Raw genomic sequence first — 8,371 nt, forward strand, 5'->3', positions numbered from 1 at the left:
TGAACGGAGCAATGTACAGAGAGATACTTGATGAAAACCTACTCCAGAGTGCTCAGGACCTCAGACTGGAGCAAAGGTTCACCTTCCAACAGGACAACAGCCAAGACAACGAAGGAGTGGCGTAGGGACAGGTCTCTGAATGTCCTTGAGTGGCCTAGCCAAAGCCCAGACTTGAACCCGATCGAACATCTCTAGAGAGACCAGAAAATAGCTGTGGAGCGATGCTCCCCATCCAACCTGACAGAGCTTGAAAGGATTTGCAGAGAAGAATGGGATAAAATCCACAAATACAAGTGTGCAAAGCTTGTAGTGTCATACTCAAGAAGACCCAAGGCTGTAATCACTGCCAAAGTTGCTTCAACAAAGTACTGAGTAAAGGGTCTGAATATTTAAATGTGATAGTTCACATTTTGCTAATTGTTTCTAAAAACCTGTTTTTGCTTTTCCAATATAGGGAATTGTGTGTAGATTGATGAGGAAAACCTGCTTTTTAATACATTTTCTAACAAGGCTGTATCGTAACAAAATGTGGAAAATATCAAGGGATCTGAATACTTTCCGAATGCACTGTATCGTTAATTATATTTTAGCATAACGTTATAGCTCCATCCTCGTTGATGGATGATTAGCTGCCTGATGATGTGCTGTAGCTAGCTAATGTTAGTTCAATACAAAGCTGTGCCTTGAAATTAAAATGTACTGTAGCTAAACATAAATTTTTACGATAGCTGCTGGAAATAAAAATTGTATCATATAACCTAGCTCTGTAATATAATTGTGTTATTGCCTGGACCGTTAGCTAACTAGCTGTCTTTAGTTCATTAAGTTTTGGTGCCTTCTTGAAATTCTCAAAACACCACCATAAACAATTTCACTGGCAAGCTATATACGCTAGCTATATAATAGATCTGCTTGATATCATACGTTTGTTGATGCTGGTGTGTTAGCTAAGTTAGCTAATGTTATTGTTACGTAGCTAGTTAACTGGCTACAGCCAGGGTCAGATGGTAAACGCTGTCACTTGGCAGTGAATTAACATTGGACTAGCTATTTTAACTACTGTAACTTAGCTTAACATTCTGGTCTGGGTATATCAAAAACATTGTATCACTAAGATCATCATAATTCCATTCAAACTAAAATACTACCTTAGGGTTACTAACGTTATGCTTTTGGGAAACCTAGCCCTGGCTATTATGAATCTCAAGGCCCAGCGTTGTAATGAGTGAATGAACAGACTCCCATATGAGGACATCATGAATTCTCTAGCTGTCTAATGTGGTGAAAGGATGCTTTACTGCCAGCTAAATTAGTAGTTTGTTAGCTCACTCACTCGTTCAGTTTAACTTGGCTAATGTCAGCTAGCTATTTAGGTATGATAACATGGTAGCTCACGTCAGTTCAGATAGTAGGACCCATGATTGTCATGGCAATGAAAGGCTCTTTTATTGTGTCCTTCAGATATCACAAACAGTTGGATATCACTCAAATAGCACCTGTTCACCTATGTGACAAGAACTGCATTTCTGTTGGGTTTTTCACTACATTTTCCTGTGTGTATCAAGAATGGTTCACCACACAAAAGACTTCCAGCCAACTTGACACAACTGTGGGAAGCATTGGATTCAACATGGACCAGCATCCCTGTGGAAAGCTTTCGACACCTTGTAGAGTCCATGCCCTGACTAAATGTATATACAGCATATAGAGTATAGTGTATTTCTAATTATGCTGTGACCTATATATAGATACCAGATTGATTGCTGTCATTGACAGTTTTGTATGGTGCACATTATAAATATAAGTCCAGGTGTGAATTCAACATATTAAAGCTTTTTCAAATGGAAGACTTTTAATGATCTTATCATGCGCTCAAAAGTTACTTAATCAATAAACTGAACGTCTACCATCGCTCATGATTTGTTTTTGTTATTTTGTGATGTGTTCTATCCATAGGACCAACGGCTGTCCCCAAGCCCTCTCAACCCGTTTCGTCAGAGCCTCCTCCAACATTAAGAGCAGGTCCCAGTTCCACATCCAGTGAAGTGTTCACAATTCCTTGCCACAAATGACTCTAACCTCACGCTTGCAATGGAAGAAAAGAAGAGACCAGGCAAATCACTATGAAGAGAGATGGTTTGTATTGTCACTGATGATCTACTTAGCAAAGAGACCAGGCACGGAAGACAAAAGCTTGGCGAGTTGCTAAAGAGACCCTAGAGAATTATCCCAGCTCTTTCCAAGACAGAAGTGGAAAGAATGTCATTGGAACGGGATATGGTTCACTCCTTGTAAAGATGGAAAACGGAAATCAAGAACTCCTTGAGGCTGACCTCTGCACCAACAAAGAGGCAAGCAGGGAGTGAAGATGGGGTGAAAATGGTGGGAGAAGGAAGTCAAAATGTTCAGATCGTTATGGATGCGTGGAGTGGCAGGCAACATCACACCTGACACGCTGATCCTCAACACAGGGGCCCCTCAGGGGTGCATGCTTAGTCCTCTCCTGTACTCCCTGTTCCCCCATGACTGTGTGGACAAGCTCCAACACCATCATTAAGTTTGCTGACAACACAATAGTGGTAGGCCTGATCACCGACAACAATGAGACAGCCTATAGGGAGGAGATCAGAGACCTGGCAGTGTGGTGCCAGGACAACAACCTCTCCCACAACATGAGCAAGACAAAGGAGCTAATCGTAGACTACAGGAAAAGGAGGGGCCGAGCACGCACCCATTCACTTGGACGGGGCTGTAGTGGAGCGGGTCGAGAGTTTCAAGTTCCTTGGTGTCCACATCACCAACAAACAATCATGGTCCAAACAAACAAAACAACACCTTTTCCCCCTCAGAAGACTGAAAAGATTTGGCATGGGTCCCCAGATCCTCAAAAGGTTATATTTCTGCACCATCGAGAGCATCTTGACCGGTTGCATCACCGCCTGGTATAGGATCTACTCGTCATCCGACCGTAAGGATCTACAGAGGGTAGTGTATACTGCCCAGTGCATCACTGGGGCCAAGCTTCCTGACATCCAGGACCTACACTACCTAGAAGGCCAGCAACCCAGAGTTGCCTCTACACTGTTGACGTTGAGACGGGTGTTTTGCGGGTACTATTTAATTAATCTGCCGGTTGAGAACTTGTTAGGTGTCTTTTCTCAAACTAGATACTCTAATGTACTTGTCCTCTTGCTCAGATGTGCATTCAAAATCTTTTCTGTCTCCTGAGGGGGACTAGGTTTTGACGTGCTTGCTTCACGACTGTCATGGTGTGCTTGGACCATGTTAGTTTGTTGGTGATGTGGACACCAAGGAACTTGAAGCTCTCAACCTGCTCCACTGTGATAAATTCAATGTAATTTGACTCTCACGGAAGAACTGATTGAAAAGAAAACAGAGCTGAAGAATGCATACGAAAACATTTGCATCTAGTGCATTGCAATTAACATGGAAAGCAGTGTGAACACATGGAGGATTGGCCCTACCTGTTTGAGGCGGCCCATCTCTCCGATCACAAACACCCTCCATGGCATAGCTGGCTGAGGAAATCTCAAGAAAAGAAAAGAGCATCAAGGACTTCCTTGAAACAAAATATGGTGACAGAGCTATGCGAAGACCCAGTAAAACTGATATCCTGCATTGCAGAATACTTAAAGGAAAGTCTAGAGGAACTTTTATTTCAAAATGTTTTTTTATTTGTTATATCTTTGTCCACGTAATTGATCACAGGTTTTTTATTTTCTTGGTCTTTTGCCTTTTAGTTACTGCATTGAACTGAGATTGAACAGAATATCCCAAGCACCCCCTACATCAACATCATGGGTTTGTAGTGTGAGTTGTTTTCATTTTCTTCTCCCAACTATTTAAAGTAGAACACTGACCATAGTTGACTTTTCACTCCCATTCATTCCAATTTATTCTTATTCACGCCCATCACTTGTACAGAATGAAATCGCCAACACATTTTTGGGAAACTGAAGCATTTTTTTCCTTTTGTCTCTATACTTCAAAAGTTTATATTTTAAATGATACAATGACTGCAGAGGTTAAAGTGCACATTTTCAGCTTTAATTTGAGGGTATTTTCATCCATATCATGTTAATTGTTTAGAAATTACAGCACCCAAATTCATAGCATATGAATGATTACATCAAGCTTTTGACTCTATAAAAGGTACATTGTAATGGTGAGAGGTTAGCATGTCTTGGGGGTATGATATTTGTGCGTCTGTCTCTGACTTTCTTAGTCATCATTATTCACGATTCATTCAAGTTTATCCGTAATCATGGTAGCTTCCACATTAATGTAGAAGTGTTTAGAAACATATTCTATTCTTATTTACAATAAAATGACTCCAAGTTCTCAAAATGACTCCTAAAGGACAGTGTTAACTGGTCTACAGATGCACAATCGAGAGCATCCTGGCGGGCTGTATCACCGCCTGGTACGGCAACTGCTCCGCCCTCAACCGTAAGGCTCTCCAGAGGGTAGTGAGGTCTGCACAACGCATCACCGGGGGCAAACTACCTGCCCTCCAGGACACCTACACCACCCGATGTTACAGGAAGGCCATAAAGATCATCAAGGACATCAACCACCCGAGCCACTGCCTGTTCACCCCGCTATCATCCAGAAGGCGAGGTCAGTACAGGTGCATCAAAGCTGGGACCGAGAGACTGAAAAACAGCTTCTATCTCAAGGCCATCAGACTGTTTAACAGCCACCACTAACATTGAGTGGCTGCTGCCAACACCCTGACACTGACTCAACTCCAGCCACTTTAATAATGGGAATTGATGGGAAATGATGTAAATATATCACTAGCCACTTTAAACAATGCTACCTTATATAATGTTACTTACCCTACATTATTCATCTCATATGCATACGTATATACTGTACTCTATATCATCGACTGCATCCTTATGTAATACATGTATCACTAGCCACTTTAACTATGCCACTTTGTTTACATACTCATCTCATATGTATATACTGTACTCGATACCATCTACTGTATCTTGCCTATGCTGCTCTGTACCATCACTCATTCATATATCCTTATGTACATATTCTTTATCCCCTTACATTGTGTATAAGACAGTAGTTTTGGAATTGTTAGATTACTTGTTGGTTATTACTGCATTGTCGGAACTAGAAGCACAAGCATTTCGCTACACTCGCATTAACATCTGCTAACCATGTGTATGTGACAAATAAAATTTGATTTGATTTGATTTGATTTATTTACCATTAATTTCTGTTGGGCACAAAATAATCTGAAACACAGCCAAAACAAACAGTTATTTTACCTGCTTTTTATTCTAGAAGTTTCCTGGGGATCAATCCAGAACGGGGGTCAAAGGCCGAGATGAAGGGGAAAAAACAGCATCACATTCCTCCCAAACTGGAAGACAGGTGTGTTGAATTTATCTCTGAACTGATCAATTAGCTCATTTGGTCAGGTGTTGTGACTAGTTGGAGCAAAATCCTGCATTACCTGTGGCACTCCAGGAACAGGAATGCATACCCCTGGTCACTACCATCATGGGACTTTAATTAATTGTTTTATTCTGTGTTATAGCATTTAACTCACATAATGCAAGGTGCATTTAATGTGAACACCATGGTATGTTTTTTATAATCAAACCCGAAACCCGACCACAAAGAGCACTAATCCCTCATTACTATGAATTTGAAAAGACTTTCGTTAACTTGTTCTCTCTTTCACCAATAAAGACAACATCAATGTGTACTTTTGGTCAAGGATTTATTAAGGTTTACACATTGCTATTGTACATGAACTATTTCTAATATTGAATGTATTTGTTGTATTGAGGAATCTATTGTTTGTTCTTTTGCAACAAATGTTTTCTTTTATTCTTTTAACTACTTATTCTGAATGGTAATTGAAAAATGTCTTTAAAATAATAGTTTCGGTAAATTTACAAAGCCTACATTTGCAATTTTTCTACATTTTCATTAGATATATAGACAGAGGAAAATAAGAAAAAGGAACTTTGTGTATATACGTACATGGAGGGAGCACTATTTTAACAACATTTCCAAATATTTGGGTCTCCTGAGTGGCGCAGTGGTCTAAGGCGCTGCATCTCAGTGCAAGAGGCATCACTGCAGTCCCTGGTTTGAATCCAGGCTGCATCACATCTGGCCGTGATTGGTTGTCCCATAGGGCGGCGCACAATTGGCCATAAATAAGAATTTGTTCTTAAATGACTTGCCTAGTTAAATAAAGGTTAAATAAATATACAGACAGAAAATATATTGGCAAAGAATTAACAGTATATTTTCCACTATTTTATGGACAGTTCCTTCAAAGAAATGACAGAAAATACTGTATAAACACAGTGACTGTTCATTAATAGACAGATATTTGAATAAATATGTTAAAAAAAACAAATAAAAAATATTCCCTTTAATCTATTACAGGGAATGTCCGTAAAAATAAGAAAAAAACATTTTTTTTAACAGATTTATACAAATATCAGCTCCATCTATTAACGGACACTCTGTGTTTATACAGTATTTTCTGTCATTTCTTTGAAGGAACTGTCCGTAAAATAATGGAAATTGTAACAGTAATTTTTGGCCAGTAAATGTTTTGTTTTTATATGGATTATTTTTTTACAGTGTATGTGGCATAGGGGACTATCAGCTCTTTCATAGCCATGGCCAGTGCTGCCCCTCCTGAAGGAAAGGTCAGGGGGCTCTTTTGCTTTGTGGAGGTGATCCCTACCCTGGCTAGAGCTGGGCTAGGCTAGCCACTGAATGACATACAAACGTGAGCTTTGTGGCCCTGAGTGTACCTTAGTGCTCTGGAAGAAAGGAGGTCAAGATGGAGGAAGGAGGGGGTGAGAGGATGAAGGGGGAGGAGGTGAGGGTTTAGGAGCTAAGGGGGCTGAGGGGGGATGGGGTAGGTTTAGTGACAAGGCTCTAGTTGTTTTCCTACAGAGGGAACAACTTTAACGTTGTTGACTTGCTGTGTCAACCTCCCCCCACGTGTTGACCTAGAGTGTAGCATATTTCGTTGTTTTTGTTTCATCCATAAACAGAGTAGAAGAAGGGGGTGTACGGAGGGAGCACAGTTAGCACAATCACTTAGAGTGATGGGTTAATGAACTTTCTGCTCATTAGTCGCTTGTAAATATGTTGTCATGTCTTCAAAGTCCTTCTACACCGCTTTACTCCCCCTATGAGTGTGTGCTGGTGGCCCCTAGTGCAGGTCGCTCCAAAGGTCACAATGTCACCCTGCGTTGGAGGGTGAGGTAAACAGGGGAACAATAAGCCTTGAGGTTCATCCTAAGACACCGACTGTTTGTTAATGTCCGTAGTCTTAAGAAGAAATGGTACGTTTATTTAAAGGGTATCTAAAGTGCATAAGTCCACTGCACAGCTACACAGCTAACAAGCCCCAATATTACAGCAAACCTAAGAACAATCTGTTGTGTATTAAGCTCAGAACTGCTCTATATGGTGATCCTGAGATCAAACACAATGGTGAAAGAAATAGGAATGGTAACTGTATTTTCACTGGAACACATCTGTTGAAAGTCTGCCGAAAAGCCAAAGCTGAGAAAGTATAATATGTTTCAAACAGCCAAGGCAACTTCACCAACATAAAACTTGTATAATATGAAATGATATAGAAATGTTTTTTAACACCTAGTTTAAGTGTTTAGTTGAGCGGTTCCTCCTTCGCAGTCCCAACATGCTATTCACCCAACAGGCCAGTGTCAGGCGTAGGTATCTAGCGTATCCACTTGGCACATATAAATGGATACATTTCAACCAATTATCTCCAACAATGTTTTTGGGAATGCGTGGCATGTTTTGAATGGTTTGTGCTTGTGTGTGTTTTGCTCATGTTGTACAAGGAGATCATACATAAACTCTCAACACGTTGGTAAATGTGTTGGCTCATTCTGTTTACACAAGGTAATGACACATAGCTACTTCTGTCATTTTGGAAACCTTAACCTCTGGCTCTGATAAACAGCAACAGTCAGATAAGGCTCTTTCAGGGGAACCTGCTGGCTGTGATGTAATAAGGCCATGTGGCTACACGCTGCTTCATCTAGGCTCTCTCAGATCTCTGCTGTTTCCCAACGAGACCAGCCCAACCCACCATCATCACAACAATGACAGGGAAGCCTCGGGAATGAACCTGGTACAGTGTGACTGTCTCTATCAGCTGTATTACCTTCAGCAAATAATGGACAGCTAGGTACAGCTAGTACTGTTCTGACAGACAGTAGCTTATACTGTATGTTAAGCAGTTAGTCTGTTCCCCACTTCAGCAAATGATGAGGGAATAGGGAAGCTACTGTAGTAAGCAAGAGGCACAGTCCTG

This window comes from Oncorhynchus nerka, linkage group LG3, assembly GCF_034236695.1.
Source record: "Oncorhynchus nerka isolate Pitt River linkage group LG3, Oner_Uvic_2.0, whole genome shotgun sequence".
Taxonomy (NCBI): domain Eukaryota; kingdom Metazoa; phylum Chordata; class Actinopteri; order Salmoniformes; family Salmonidae; genus Oncorhynchus; species Oncorhynchus nerka.